This window comes from Pristiophorus japonicus, chromosome 1 (assembly GCF_044704955.1).
Source record: "Pristiophorus japonicus isolate sPriJap1 chromosome 1, sPriJap1.hap1, whole genome shotgun sequence".
Classification (NCBI taxonomy): Eukaryota; Metazoa; Chordata; class Chondrichthyes; family Pristiophoridae; genus Pristiophorus; species Pristiophorus japonicus.
This window is the reverse complement of record NC_091977.1, coordinates 367,324,919-367,340,827: the sequence shown is the minus strand read 5'-3', so window position 1 is coordinate 367,340,827 and position 15,909 is coordinate 367,324,919.

The window sequence follows — 15,909 nt, the reverse complement described above, 5'->3', positions numbered from 1 at the left end:
GAGTCGGGATAGCGGTGGAAACTTGCTCAGCAATTGAGCACATGAGGCGTCATCCACTGAAAATGGTGCTTTGATGTTGTCCCAATTCCATCTAATCTTGTCTAGCCAGATTCTACCAAACAGCATTGGACCATTGCCTTTAACAATCCACAATGATAGGTCATGCACAGCTCCATCATACGACACCTTCACTGCCGCACTTCCAATGACTGTTATGAGCTCTTTGGTGTAGGTATACAACTTTGTCTGAATCGGGCTCAGTTTGGGCATTTGTGCTTTATTGCCCCACAGTTTCTCGAAAGCCTTCTGACTCAGTGCGAGCAGATTCTTGATGAGGCCGAATATTTTAGGCCACAGACGGTGAGGAGTACCGCCCTGTGCTTGGCCGCGTTAGTGTCTCCTTCCAGCTCGTTGGCCACGAAGTACTGGTCGAGACGCTCAACAAAGGCTTCCCAATCATCACCCTCTACGAGTCTCTCTAATATTCCAACGGCAACCATGGTTGCGTGAAGATTCGTATTCTTTTACTCATCGCCAATTGTTGTGTATAGAAGAACTCCACGAGGCTGAATACTGTGAGCTAAACTTAGTCTTCTTTATTACAACTCCAGAGTGTCTAAACAACATGGCAGCCAACCTTTTATACTGGCCCTGCACGTGTGTGCAGGTGACCATTAGGACTCCAACAGTCGCGCCCTCTGGTGGCAAGTATTACAGTTACATACATAAAAAATAGTCTATCTCCTTATCGAATGAAATTTAAGGTTTTAAATGGTTTACAAATGTGTGATGTGGCAGATTGGACTTCTGATTGATTAAACAAAGTCTATCACAAATTACATACAGGAAAATGCGTAGTTCAAGTTTTTTTGCCTGTGGAACATGACACCTAAATAAGACCGCCTACTGCCAAGGGTTTAGATTGTTTTATAATTCATGAAATTCCGGAACGGAAGGCAGCTGCTGCCTTTATGCGAAAGCTAAATATTCAAGAGCAATTTACAACAAATCAAATTTAATGATCTTCCTCTCTGCTGGTCAGAAACATTTCTTGCTTTTCTAGTCAGTTACTAGCCTGCATATTCTCAATCACCAATGAGGCACTTTCCAATCTGCTTTCTTTGTTTCCTTTCAGTTCTTTCATTTAGTTTTATTCCCTAATATATTTTATTCATTGTGAAGAATTTACTTCCTTTTATAATTTCCCCAGTTTAACTTGCACCCCGGTTATGTACTTTATGTGGAATGTGCAGAAAAATTATCATTAATTGCTGGATGATTTGAAAGTGGAAGGCCATTGGAAACCCAAATTACCCCATTAACAAAGTCCTTTCGCCATCAAATACCAGCCCTAACTTTTTGCAGAGAGTTTACAGAGCTACTGCAGAAATTTCTTGAAATCCATGGGAAGATTGATGACAAGCTGTTTTTTGAGAGGCTAATGGTGGAGCAATTTGTGGTGATTCACAACTCATGGCATAGCTCTACCTTGCAAGCAATTGCTGGGTATTTTATGCATTAATAATGTTGAGTGTCGTGAACTCACTATTATATTTGCATCAAATTTTGGGGCTATGTTTTAGCTAAGTTTTATTTTACAGAAAACTCTGTTACATGGTTACACTGAACCCAGGGACACTACCTAGTGTAAAAAAACAGAAACATACTACTGTATGTTGTTAAAAGTATATTACTGAAAGTAACCTAAGAAAATATTTAGAAATCTATATATGCAAAACAAAGAAACCAACACCAAGCTATGAGAATATTCAACAAATAACAAGAATCACTAACCAATACACAACTGTTAATGTAATTAACTTAGGATCTTGCATATTTAATTATACTGTGAAGGCAGTATATCTGTTTCCATCCATGATCTACAGGGCTGATTTTATGAATATAAACTCCCAGTGGAGAGCCTTGTGAAATATCGGTCGTTTTATATAATCTTTTCAAACAACTGAGAAATCGATCTACCTGTCACAAAAAGGATCTTTGGGGAATGTATCTGTGGATTATTCTGGACATTATCTGCTCAGCAGTTCTACTAATCTGTTTCCATAACAGGGAAGAATGTCTCCCCTTCCCTCAGTACCCGTCTACAAACCTGTCGGGACTCACAATCAGCCCATTCTTTATATTGGAATATCTGTCAAACAGAAAAGAAGGCTGGAGGAAATTTGAAATAAAAAGAAAAGTAATGGAAATTCGTACAGTAGGTTTTCCAGCCTCTGAAAGAGCAAAAGACTTGTTGTGAATCCTAATGAAGAAAGACAAACCTGTCATTTCTCTTTTCAGATGTCGAATGGCTTGCTCTGTTATTTACTGCAATTTCTGTTTATTGCAATATTTATCAAATAGTTGATGCAGCCCAGACCATCCCAGAGGAGAATTCAACAACAGGATAATTTGAAGAGTTATACCAATGTTCAAGCTATTATTTTTACATCCTGTTCAGTACACTGAAAGGTGCATTCCCTTACATACAATAATATTTTAATTTGTTTGGAATCAGGGATGGTGAGTTACCTATGCTCAATACAATGTGACGATAATCAAGCGAATAGGTTAATTAAGATTCTCCAACTAACCAGTATTGTCGGTGCCAACTTTCAACAAAACAGATTTAAACATTATTTTATTATTGTATAAATATAATTGGTGAAGAGAGAGAAAGACCTCTGCTTATGTAGCCCCTTATCAAAACCATCCACAAATATCTCAAAGTGCTTCACTGACAATGGGAGAATTTTAATGTGTGTTTGGTTGAGGTTGGGGGTGAAATCCTGGAAAGGTGCAAGTGCGTTGGGAATTCGCTCCAACCCGCCAACTTCCACGTTTCACTTCAGTGCGTTAGGCTGTGTGCAATCACCTCGGGAAAGGCGGTTTAAGAAAGGGAAATTGTGTTTGACAAATCTAATAGATTTTTGACATTGTAACTAGAAGAAAGATAAGGGGGAACAAGTGGATGTAGTTTATTTGGATTTTAAAAATCATTCGCTAAAGTGCTACACAAAATGAGGGCTCATAGGATTGGCAGCAATTATGATATAATTGGCATCACGGAGGCTTGGCTCCAGGGTGACCAAGTCTGGGAAATCAACATCCAGGGGTATTCAACATTCAGGAAGGATAGACAGAAATGAAAAGGAGGTGGGGTAGCATTGCTGGTTAAAGAGAAAATTAAAGCAATAGTAAGGAAGGACATTAGCTTGGATAATGTGGAATCTGTAGGGGTGGAGCTGTGGAATACCAAAGGGCAGAAAATGCTAGTGGGAGTTGTGTACAGACCACAAACAGTAGTAGTAAGGTTGGGGACAGCATCAAACAAGAAATTAGGGATGCATGCAATAAAGGTAAAGCAGTTATCATGGGTGACTTTAATCTACATATAGATTGGCCAGAAAAAGCAGCAAACCTGAGGACTGGGAGAATTTTGGAATACAGCAGAGGAGGACAAAGGGTTTAATTAGGAGCGGAAAAATAGAGTATGAGAGGAAGCTTGCTGGAAACATAAAAACTGACTGCAAAAGTTTCTACAGATATGTGAAAAGAAAAAGATTAGTGAAAAAAAATGTAGGTCCCTTGCAGTCAGATTCAGGGGAATTTATAATGGGGAACAAAGAAATGGTGGACCAGTTAAACAAGTACTTTGGTTCTGTCTTCACGAAGGAAGAGACAAATAACCTTCTGGAAATACTACGGGACTGAGGGTCTAGGGAGAAGGAGGAACTGAAGGAAATCCTTATTAGTCAGTAAATTGTGTTAGGGAAATTGATGGGATTGAAGGCCGATAAATCCCCGTGGCCTGATAGTCTGTATTTCAGAGTATTTAAGGAAGTAGTCCAAGAAATAGTGGATGCATTGGTGATCATTTTCCAACAGTCTATCGACTCTGGATCAGTTCCTATGGACTGGAGGGTTGCTAATGTAACACCACTTTTTAAAAAGGAGGGAGAGAGAAAACGGGTAATTATAGACTGGTTAGCCTGACATCAGCAGTGCGGAAAATGTTGGAATCAATTATTAAATATGAAATAGCAGCGCATTTGGAAAGCAGTAACAGGATCAGTCCAAGTCAGCATGGATTTTGAAAGGGAAATCACGTTTGACAAATCTTCCAGAATTTTTTGAGGATGTAACTAGTCGAGTGGACAAGGGAGAACAAGTGGATGTGGTGTATTTGGACTTTCAAAAGGCTTTTGACAAGGTCCCACACAAGAGATTGGTGTGCAAAATTAAAGCACATGGTATTGGGGGTAATGTACTGACGTGGATAGAGAACTGGTTGGCAGACAGGAAGCAGAGAGTCGGGATGAACGGGTCCTTTTCAGAATGGCAGGCAGTGGCTAGTGGGGTGCTGCAGGGCTAAGTGCTGGGACCCCAGCTTTTACAATATACATTAATGATTTAGATGAAGGAATTGAGTGTAATATCTCCAAGTTTGCAGATGACACTAAGCTTGGTGGCAGTGTGAGCTGTAAGGAGAATGCTAAGAGGTTGCAGGGTGACTTGGGCAGGATAGGTGAGTGGCAAATGCATGGCAGATGCAGTGTAATGTGGATAAATGTGAGGTTATCCACTTTGGTGGCAAAACCACAAAGGCAGTGTATTATCTGAATGGCGAAGATTAGGAAAAGGGGAGGTGCAATGTGAACTGGATATCATGGTACATCAGTCATTGAAAGGTGGCATGCAGGTACAGCAGGTGCTGAAGAAGGCAAATGGTATGTTGGCCTTCATAGCTAGGGGATTTGAGTATAGGAGCAGTGAGGTCTTACTGCAGTTGTTCATTGCCTTGGTGAGGCCTCACCTGGAATATTGTGTTCAGTTTTGGTCTCCTAATCTGAGGAAGGATGTTCTTGCGATTTTGGGAGTGCAGCGAAGGTTCACCAGACTGATTCCTGGGATGGCAGGACTGATATATGAGGAGAGACTAGGTCGACTGGGCCTGTATTCACTGGAGTTTAGAAGGATGAGAGGGGATCTCATTGAAACATATAAAATTCTGACGGGACTGGACAGGTTAGATGCAGGAAGAATATTGGGGAAGTCCAGAACCAGGGGACACAGTCTAAGGATAAGGGGTAAGCCATTTAGGACTGAGATGAGGAGAAACTTCTTCACTCAGAGAGTTGTTAACCTGTGGAATTCTCTACAGAGTTGTTGATGCCAGTTCATTGGATATATTCAAGAGGGAGTTAGATACGGCCCTTAAGGCTAAAGGGATCAAGGGGTATGGACAGAAAGCTTCAAATGGGTACTGAGGTGAATGATCAGCTATGATCTTATTGAATGGTGGTGCAGGCTCGAAAGGCCGAATGGCCTATTCCTGCACCTTTTTTCTATGTTTCTATGTTTCTGTTAGCTTGGATTGAGAATTGGTTAATGGGCAGAAAACAGAGAGTATGAATAAACAAGTCATTTTCGGGATGGCAGGCTGTAACTAGTGGGGTACCTCAAGGATCAGTGCTTAGGCTTCAGCTATTTACAATCTATATCTAAAATAGTAGGGGGACCAAATGTAATATATCTAAGTTTGTTGATGATAAAAGCTACGTGGGAAATTAAGTTGTGAAGATGATGCACAGAGGCTGCAAAGATAGGTGAAATCAGTGGGCAAGATCACGGCAGATGAAATTTAACGGGTAAAAGTGTGAATTTATCCACTTTGGTAGGAAAAATAGAAATTCACAATATTGTTTAAATGGTGAAAGATTGGGAAATGTTGGTATTCAGAAGGACCTAGATGTCCTTGTACATGAATCACTGAAAGTTAGCATGCAGGTACAACAAGCAATCAGGAAATAAATTGTACATTAGCCTTTATTACAAAAGGATTTGAGTATAAGAGTAAAGACTTCTTACTGCAATTGTATAGGGTCTTGGTGAGATCACACCTGGTGATGCGTTCATAATAAAGGATGAAACTGAGTACTGTGTACAATGAGCAAGTGCGACCTTAGCTCTTTTAATGAGACTCCAGAGTGAAGGTACCTCATGGGTGGCCTGCTTATATACCGTGCTCCTAAGGGATGCTGGGATCCCGTGGGAATCCAACACGTAGGCTCTCTGGTGGTAGTAGTGTAATACAGATTGAAAGGGGTTAAATACATGACAGTACTCCCCCGTAAAGTCAATGGTACACTTATTTACAGGGTGAGACGATCTGGGGCTTTTCGCTCCCTTGTCGATCGTCTCGGTACAAATGCGGGTGTGGGTGGGTTGGTCAGTTCTTCACTGGGCTGCTGGGCAGCCGGCCTTGCTGGGCTGCTGAGGATGGTGAGTTCGGCTTCGTGGTCAACCATGATGTCAGTTGCCACTTGTGTGTGTGCTGGAGGGTCAAAGTTGGTGGTGTCTTCTTCAAGTTCTTCGTAGCTGTTGGTGAACCGCAATTTGATTTGGTCCAAATGTTTTCTGCATGTTAGTCCATTGGCCAATTTGACCTGAAACACCCTACTCCCCTCTTTGGCTATGACCGTGCCAACGAGCCATTTGGGACCATGTCCAATATTGAGTACAAACACAGGGTCCTTGACCTCAATATCATGTGACAAATTTGTGCGGTCATGGTATATACTTTGTTGATGCCGCCTGCCCTCCACGTGATCATGGAGATCAGAGTGGACAAGAGAGAACTTTGTTTTGAGCGCCCTTTTCACGAGCAGCTGGGAGAACCCCACTGTGAGTGGCGTCTGGTGCGGTAGCTGAGCAGCACTCGGGATAGCTGGGTCTGTAGGGAGCCTTCCGATACGCGTTTCAAACTTTGCTTGTTGGTCTGAACTGCCCGTTCTGCCTGGCCATTGGATGCGGGCTTGACCGGGGCAGATTTGACGTGCTTGATCCCATTCCTTGAATTCAGCACTGGTGAAGCACGGCCCATTGTCGCTGACTAGGACATTAGGCAGGCCGTGCATGGCAAACATGACTCGGAGGCTTTCAATAGTGGGCATGGACGTGATTACAGATATTATTGAACATTCAATCCATTTGGAGTAAGCATCCACAACAACCAAGAATATTTTGCCTTGAAATGGGCCCGCATAGTCCACGTGGATCCTCGACCACGGTTTGGAGGGCCATGACCACAAACTTAGCGGTGCCTCTCTGGGTGTATTGCTCAGCTGAGAGCCAGTGATGCCGGGCCACCACACATGGGATCTGGCTATGCCTTTCATCATTACAATGCCTGGGTGGGTGCTGTGCAGTTCACAAATGAACATATCTCTGCCTTTCTTGGGCAAGACCACACGATTGTCCCACAACAGGCAGTCCGCCTGCAGGGACATTTCATCTTTGCGCCTGTGGAATGGCTTAATTGCCTCCTGCATCTCCGCTGCGATGCTGGACCAGCTCCCATGGAGAATACAGTTTTTTACCAAGGACAGTAAAGGATCCTGGCTGGTCCAGGTCCTGATCTGGCGGGTCGTAACGGGGGACTTTTCATTTTTGAATGCATCCATTACTATGAGCAAGTCCACAGGCTGTGCCATTTCCACCCCGGTGGTGGACAATGGCAGCCGACTGAGAGCATCAGCGCAGTTCTCTGTGCTCGGTCTGTGGCAGATTACATAGTTGTATGCCGACAGCATGAGCGTCCATCTTTGGATGCGGGCAGAGGCATTGGTGTTAATCCCTTTGCTCCCAGAGAACAACGATATGAGCGGCATACATTCAGTTTGAAGCTCAAACTTGAGGCCAAATAACTACTGGTGCATTTTCTTTACCCCATAGATGCACGCCAGAGCATCTTTTGCAATCATGCTGTAGGCCCTTTCGGCCTTGGACAAACTCCTGGACGCATAAGTGACCGGTTGCAAAATCCCCGATTCGTTAGCCTGTTGTAACACACACCTGATCCCGTATGACAACGCATCGCAAGCTAGCACTAATTGTTTACACGGGTTATATAGGACAAGCAGTTTGTTAGAACACAACAGATTTCTGGCTTTCTTAAAGGCAGACTCTTGTGAATTCCCCCATACCCGGTCTACTCCCTTGTGCAGTGGCGGGTTCTAGGACGGTGCTTAACCCAGGTAGGAAATAACCAAAATAGTTAAGGAGTCCCAGGAACGACTGCAGCTCCGTCACGTTCTGTGGTCTCGGCGCATTCTTGATGGCCTCCGTCTTGGCGTCGCTGGGTCTGATGCCATCTGCTGCAATTCTTCTTCCCAAGAACTCGGCCTCCTGTGCCAGGAAAACACACTTCGAGCATTTCAACCTGAGTCCCACGCGATCCAACTGACTAAGAACCTCTTCCAGATTCTTCAAGTGCTCAATGTGTCCTGACCTGCAGCCAGTATGTCGTCCTGGAAAACCATGGTGCGAGGAACCGATTTAGCAGGCTCTCCATGTTCCGTTTGAAGATTGCCGCGTCCGACCGAATCCCGAACGGGCATCTGTGATAGATGAACAGACCTTTGTGCGTGTTGATGCAGGTGAGGCCTTTCAAAGACTCCTCCAGCTCCTGCATCATGTAGGCTGAGGTCCAGTTTGGTGAACTTCTTCCCTCAGCCAGGGTTGCAAATAGGTCATCTGGCTTGGGTAGCGGGTACTGGTCATGTAGTGAAAAACGGTTAATCGTTACTTTATAGTCCCCACAAATTCTGACTGTGCCGTCCTCTTCCAGTATCGGGACAATTGGACTGGCCCCACTCGTTGAATTCCACCGGTGCGATGATGCCTTCTCTCTCCAGTCTGTCCAGCTCAATTTTCACTTTCTCATGCATCATATATGGTACCGCCTGTGCCTTGTGGTGAATGGGACGCATACCGGGAACCAAATGGATCTGCACTTTCGCCCCCGAGAAGATTCCAATGCCTTGCTTGAATAACGATGGAAACCTGCTCAGAACCTGGGCACATGGGGCGTCATCGACGGACGAAAGCGCTCGGATGTCATCCCTGTTCCAGCTGATTTTTCCCAGCCAGCTTCTGCTAAACAATGTGGGGCCATCCACTGGCACAATCCACAGCGGGAGTTCATGTACTGCTCCATCATAGGATACTTTGACTTCTGCACTGCCAATTACAGGAATTAGTTCCTTGGTGTATGTCCTTAGTTTGGTTTGAATGGGGCTGAGCTTGGGCCTGTGTGCCTTGTTGCCCCACAGCCTGTTGAAGGCCTTTTTAATCATTATGGACTGACTTGCACCCGTGTCCAGTTCCATAGATACTGGAATTCCGTTCAGTTCAACTTTCAACATTAGTGGTGGAAATTTCGTGGTGAATGTGTGTATCTAGTATGCTTCTGCCTCCTCGGTAAGAGTCTCCAATTCAGCCTGATCCACAATGGATCTATCTTTCTCTGCACCGTGGTTGTTTGCAGGATTTACAGGGTTTGTAGTACGCCTGCACATTCGCTGGAGGTGTCCCATTGTTCTGCAACCGTTGCACACATAGTGCTTGAAGCGGCATTGATGGGGCCGATGATCACCTCCACAGCACCAACAAGGTGTTAACTGCCTCACATTAACAATTGATGGCGGACTCTTGGTCATCTGAGGTTGGGCAGCAACAGCCGGCGTATACGTTCTGCCATGTATATTCCTGCTCGAAAACGACGTTACTTTGTGCACAGTACTGACTGAAACTTCTTTACTCTGCGAAATCTGTTTGGTGTTGTCGCTGGTGGACATTAATGCCTGGGCTATCGTTATGGCTTTATTAGATTCAGAGTTTCAACAGTCAACAGTCAACAGTTTGCGAAGGATTACCTCATGGCCAATGCCCAGTACAAAAAAGTCTCTAAGCATTTGTTCTAAGAATCCCTCAAATTCTCAATGTCCTGCAAGGCGCCTTCGTTCGGCGTCATAGATCGCCACTTCCTGGCCCTCCAACCGTGGACACGTGTAGAACCGATATCTTGCCATCAAAATACTTTCCTTAGGATGTAAGTGCTCCCAGACCAGCGTACACAATTCTTCATAGGATTTAGCTGTTGGTTTTACCGGAGCTAGGAGATTCTTCATGAGGACATAGGTTGTTGCCCCACAGATAGTTAGGAGGATCGCCCTTCGTTTGGCAGCATTCTCGTCCCCTTCAAGCTCATTGGCACAAAGTATTGGTCGAGTCTCTCCATGAAGGCTTCCCAATCATCCCCTTCTGAGAATTTCTCCAGGATACCAACTGTTCTTTGCATTTTCACGCGGTTGTTCGTTACCTTGTCGCCAATTGATGCAATCATAATAAAGACTGAAACTATGTACTGTGTACTGATGCGGGGGTCCCTTGGGATTTCAACAGATAGGCCCTCTGGTGGTCGTGTAATACAGGTTGCAAGGGGTTAAATACATGACACCTGAAGTACTGTTACAGTTTTGGTCTCCTTACCAAAGGAAGGATATACTTGCCTTAGAGGGAGTGCAACAAAGGTTCACCAGACTGATTCCTGGGATGGGTGGGGGAGGGGAGAGGGAATTGTCCTATGAGGAGAGATTCAGAGGACAAGGCCTATATTTCCTAGAATTTAAAAGAATGAGAGGCAATCCCATTGAAATATATAAAATTCTTCAGGGGCTTGACAGGCTAGATGCTGTGAGGATGTTTCCCCTCGCTGGGGAGTCTAGAGCTAGGGTTCGCAGTCTCAGAATGATGGGTCGACCATTTAGGATTGGGATGAGGAGAAACTTTTTCACTCACATGGTTGTGAATTTTTGGAATTCTCTTCCCCAGAGGGCAGTGGATGCTCAGTCATAGGCCTAGAAATTTAAGATTACTAAATACCTGTTGGTGGTTCTGCAGGCTAGAATTAACAGCTGCTGAAATTGATGCTGCTGGCAGGACTGGTATATTTGCGTCGGTTGTTAATTAACATTAGCCCAGCGCTAAACTTACCGTGCAAGGCCATTTTTGTGGTGTTAGTCCCGGCAGATAGCCCCAGTGTAGAGTGGACATAGTGTCATTGTAGCAAGAACAGACTTCTCAATGCAAGTCTGTCATCTTAGAGAGCAGTGTCGGTCCCTTAAAAGGGATCTAAAATGAAAAATATGAAAATTATTAAAAATAGTCAGTTTTTTGGCCTTACAGCTCATCTGCCTTATAAAAGGAAATTTACATTAAAAAGAATTCCCAAATGGGGGTCTTCAGCTATTAAAGCTGAATTGCCTTCCGCACGGAAAAATGAGAAAAGTGCTTCAGCACAAAGGGTTCAGTAAGCCAGGGAAAGGACATCCAGGGTCTCACATGCAGCACTCCAGTTTTGTGCAGGATTTAACACTGCAAGAGAGATCCTCTACCCACAGGGGCCAGGAGAACCTCCAGAAAGAAGAATGTGGGACCAGATCATCAAGGCCGTCATTGTCAGCAGTGTCACCCACACCACCTGGCTCCAGTGCGCTTAGAACATAAGAACATAAGAACATAAGAATTAGGATCAGGAGTAGGCCATCTAGCTCCTCGAGCCTGCTCCGCCATTCAACAAGATCATGGCTGATCTGGCCGTCGACTCAGCTCCACTTACCCGCCTGTTCCCCGTAACCCTTAATTCCCTTATTGGTTAAAAATCTATTGATCTGTGATTTGAATACATTCAATGAGCTAGCCTCAACTGCTTCCTTGGGTAGAGAATTCCACAGATTCACAACCCTCTGGGAGAAGAAATTCCTTCTCAACTAGGTTTTAAATTGGCTCCCCCATATTTTGAGGCTGTGCCCCCTAGTTCTAGTCTCCCCGACCAGTGGAAACAACCTCTCTGCCTCTATCTTGTCTATCCCTTTCATTATTTTAAATGTTTCTACAAGATCACCCCTCATCCTTCTGAACTCCAACGAGTAAAGACCCAGTCTACTCAATCTATCATCATAAGGTAACCCCCTCATCTCTGGAATCAGCCTAGTGAATCGTCTCTGTACCCCCTCCAAAGCTAGTATATCCTTCCTTAAGAAAGGTGACCAAAACTGCACGCAGTATTTCAGGTGCGGCCTAACCAATAACCTATACAGTTGCAGCAGGACAGCCCTTCTTTTGCAATCCATCCCTCTCGCAATGAAGGCCGACATTCCATTCACCTTCCTAGATTACCTGCTGAACCTGCAAACTTACTTTTTGGGATTCATGCAGTAGGACCCCCAGGTCCCTCTGCACCGCAGCATGTTGTAATTTCTCCCCATTCAAATAATATTCTCTTTTACTGTTTTTTTTTCCAAGGTGGATGACCTCACATTTTCCGACATTGTATTCTAACTGACAAACCTTAGCCCATTCGCTTAACCTATCTAAATCTCTTTGCAGCCCCTCTGTGTCCTCTACACAACCCGCTTTCCCACTAATCTTTGTTTCATCTGCAAATTTTGTTACACTACACTCTGTCCCCTCTTCCAGGTCATCTATGTATATTGTAAACAGTTGTGGTCCCAGCACCGATCCCAGTGGCACACCACTAACCACTGATTTCCAACCCGAAAAGGACCCATTTTTCCTGACTCTCTGCTTTCTGTTAGTCAGCCAATTCTCTATCCATGCTAATACATTTCCTCTGACTCCGCGTAACTTTATCTTCTGCAGTAACCTTTTGTGTGGCACCTTATCGAATGACTTTTGGAAATCTAAATACACCACATCCATCGGTATACCTCCATCCACCATGCTCGTAATTTCATAACTTCAGACCAGTGGCTAATGTCATTGAATGCCGCTTCAAAAGCCATCTTCTAACAATTACACTACTAGCCTCACACACTGTTCATTGCAAGACCACAACCCGCCCCCCCTCCCCCCCCAAATAAGTACCTACCAGCAATCTGTACCGAACACGAGGCACACCTCCCATTCCTAGCTTCACATCACCCGCTTAGAGGAGACAGTGCTGGCCATTCTGAACAGGGGTATGGTTGAGCCATTGGCCAGCACCGAGGCTGAAAAGATACAAGATGATGGTATCCTCATACGTTATCCTCCTTCTCACATGCATCTCTTGCTTTCCCGCTCTCCCCTCACCACAACTCCAATCTTGTGCCTTCCTCATTTCACACAGTGAAGAAATGCTGCCTGCCCAGCCAGTAATTGACCAAGAAGAGAGACACTGGGGTAGCACTGTGTGACATTAGTAGGATAGGCAAAGGCACACACCAATTAGTCACTAAGGGAATGCATGAGTTGATTTCTTGATGTCACATTGGATTGATAGATGTATGAAGTTGGATTGGAAAGTTTGCATTGTGGTGGCTTTAATTTCGGCATTGTGGCCAAGAGGATGCTGTGGTGGTCAGTAACAGAGGGAAGATAATTTGTGGGACAAATATTGAAAGGGGAATTGGGGTTGTGTTCGCCAGTACCGCAGGCAGATGATTCCATCCCAGATATCCCGGCCAAAAAGGGACTGTCTGGGTTGCATCTTTCCTTCTGCTTCCTCCTCTTCTGCGTCTTCCTCTTCCGTCTGTGATTAGATGCTGCAAATCTGAAATAAAAGCATAAAATGCTGCAAATACTCAGCAGATCAGGCATCATTTCGACCTGAGACATGAACTTTGTTTCTTTCTCCATAGATGCTGCCTTACCTGCAGACTAGTTGCAGCATTTTCTGCCTTCTCAAAGCCTTTTCTTTACAATTCGAGGCCTCGCAAGCATCCATCAGCATTCCCTGCACACTTAATTTTTTTTTAAAGATCTTGCATCAAGCCACTACTTCAATAAAATATAAAAATTCAGTTCAAAAGCTTAAATGCAAACATACCTGTAAGGTGAGGCCCAGGAGCGATACAATGAATGGCATATGACCAGCAGATGTGTCCTTGAACAAACCATCGGCATGCTGAAGATGCGCTTCAGGTGCCTGGATAGATCAGGAGGCGCCCTTCATTATGCACCAGCCAGGGTCTCCAGAATGTTTCCTACAATACTACACTCCAAAAAGTACTTCATTGCCTGTAAAGTGCTTTGAGACGTCCGATGGTTGTGAAAGGCATTTATAAACCTAAATCTTTCTTTTTTTTTCTTTAATGGTCATGGTGTGCTGCGCACTGCACAACATTGCGCAGCAATGCGGTTTGGATCTGTAGGAGGAACAAGGTGCAGATCACAGAGCCTCTTGGGACGATTCCAAGGAGGTGTAGGAAGAAGAGGAGAAGAGGGAAGAGGAGGGGAGGGAGGCGGATGGGGAGGTGGAAGGTGCTGCGGGCAATGCACCACCAATGGCGGATATTGCTGCCCAGCATGTCCTCATTATTGTGAGATTAACATAGGTTCCATGGATCCTCCCTTCTAATAACCAGAGGCAAATGCCAAATTTGCTCCACGGCCCCCGACCCAATGCCACTAACACAAAGCAGTACTACAAACAACCAAGCCTCTCTTTCACAGCTCCCCATTGCTCAGTGTCAATTCATATCTTCCCAGTCATCATCACACAACTAAAAAAGCCGCTTGCCAACCAGCAAGCAAGACAGGGCAAAATGTTAAAGTGGTGCAAAACAATCATATTTATGAGGCTCACATATACAATAGAAATTTACCATTCTAACAATGTGTAACTTACCCATGTGCATAACATTGTGCAACCAGGGACGGATTAAGGGCGCCTCAGACCCTGGGCTGTACCCCGGCCATGGGATACCCTACTCCGATTCACATCCTGCAGCAAGGGACATTAGAGAGCTAAATCACAGGGCACTATACTGAGTCAAGGACAGGTCAGGTCGACATCTCAGGTTATAAGAACAGAAGAAATAGGAACAGGAGTAGGCCATTTGGCCACTCGAGCCTGCTCCGCCATTCAATAAGATCATGGCTGATCTGATCATGGATTCAGCTCTACTTCCCTGCCCATTCCCCATAACCCTTCACTCCCTTATCGCTCAAAAATCTATCTATCTCCGCCTTAAATATATTCAATGACCCAGCCTCCACGCTCTCTAGGGCAGAGAATTCCATAGATTTACGACCCTCTGAGAGAAGAAATTTCTCCTCATTTCAGTTTTAAATGGACGACCCATTATTCTAAAACTATGCCCCTTGTTCTAGATTCCCCCATGAGTGGAAATATCCTCTCTGCATCTACCTTGTCGAGCCCTCTCATTATAGAAACATAGAAACATAGAAAATAGGTGCAAGAGCAGGCCATTCAGCCCTTCTAGCCTGCACCGCCATTCAATGAGTTCATGGCTGAACATGAAACTTCAGTACCCGCTTCCTGCTTACTCGCCATACCCCTTGATCCCCCGAGTAGTAAGGACTTCATCTAACTCCCTTTTGAATATATTTAGTGAAGTGGCCCCAACCACTTTCTGTGGCAGAGAATTCCACAGGTTCACCACTCTCTGGGTGAAGAAGTCTCTCCTCATCTCGGTCCTAAATGGCTTACCCCTTATCCTTAGACTGTGACCCCTGGTTCTGGACTTCCCCAACATTGGGAACATTCTTCCTGCATCTAACCTGTCCAAACCCGTCAGAATTTTAAATGTTTCTATGAAGTCCCCTCTCATTCTTCTGAACTCCAGTGAATACAAGCCCAGTTGATCCAGTCTTTCTTGATAGGTCAGACCCACCATCCCGGGAATCAGTCTGGTGAATCTTCGCTGCACTCCCTCAATAGCAAGAATGTCCTTCCTCAAGTTAGGAGATCAAAATTGTACACAATACTCCAGGTGTGGCCTCACCAAGGCCCTGTACAACTGTAGCAACACCTCCCTGCCCCTGTACTCAAATCCCCTCGCTATAAAGGCCAACATGCCATTTGCTTTCTTAACCGCCTGCTGTACCTGCATGCCAACCTTCAATGACTGATGTACCATGACACCCAGGTCTCGTTGCACCTTCCCTTTTCCTAAGCTGTCACCATTCAGATAATAGTCTGTCTCTCTGTTTTTACCACCAAAGTGGATAACCTCACATTTATCCACATTATACTTCATCTGCCATGCATTTGCCCACTCACCTAACCTATCCAAGTTACTCTGCAGCCTCATAGCA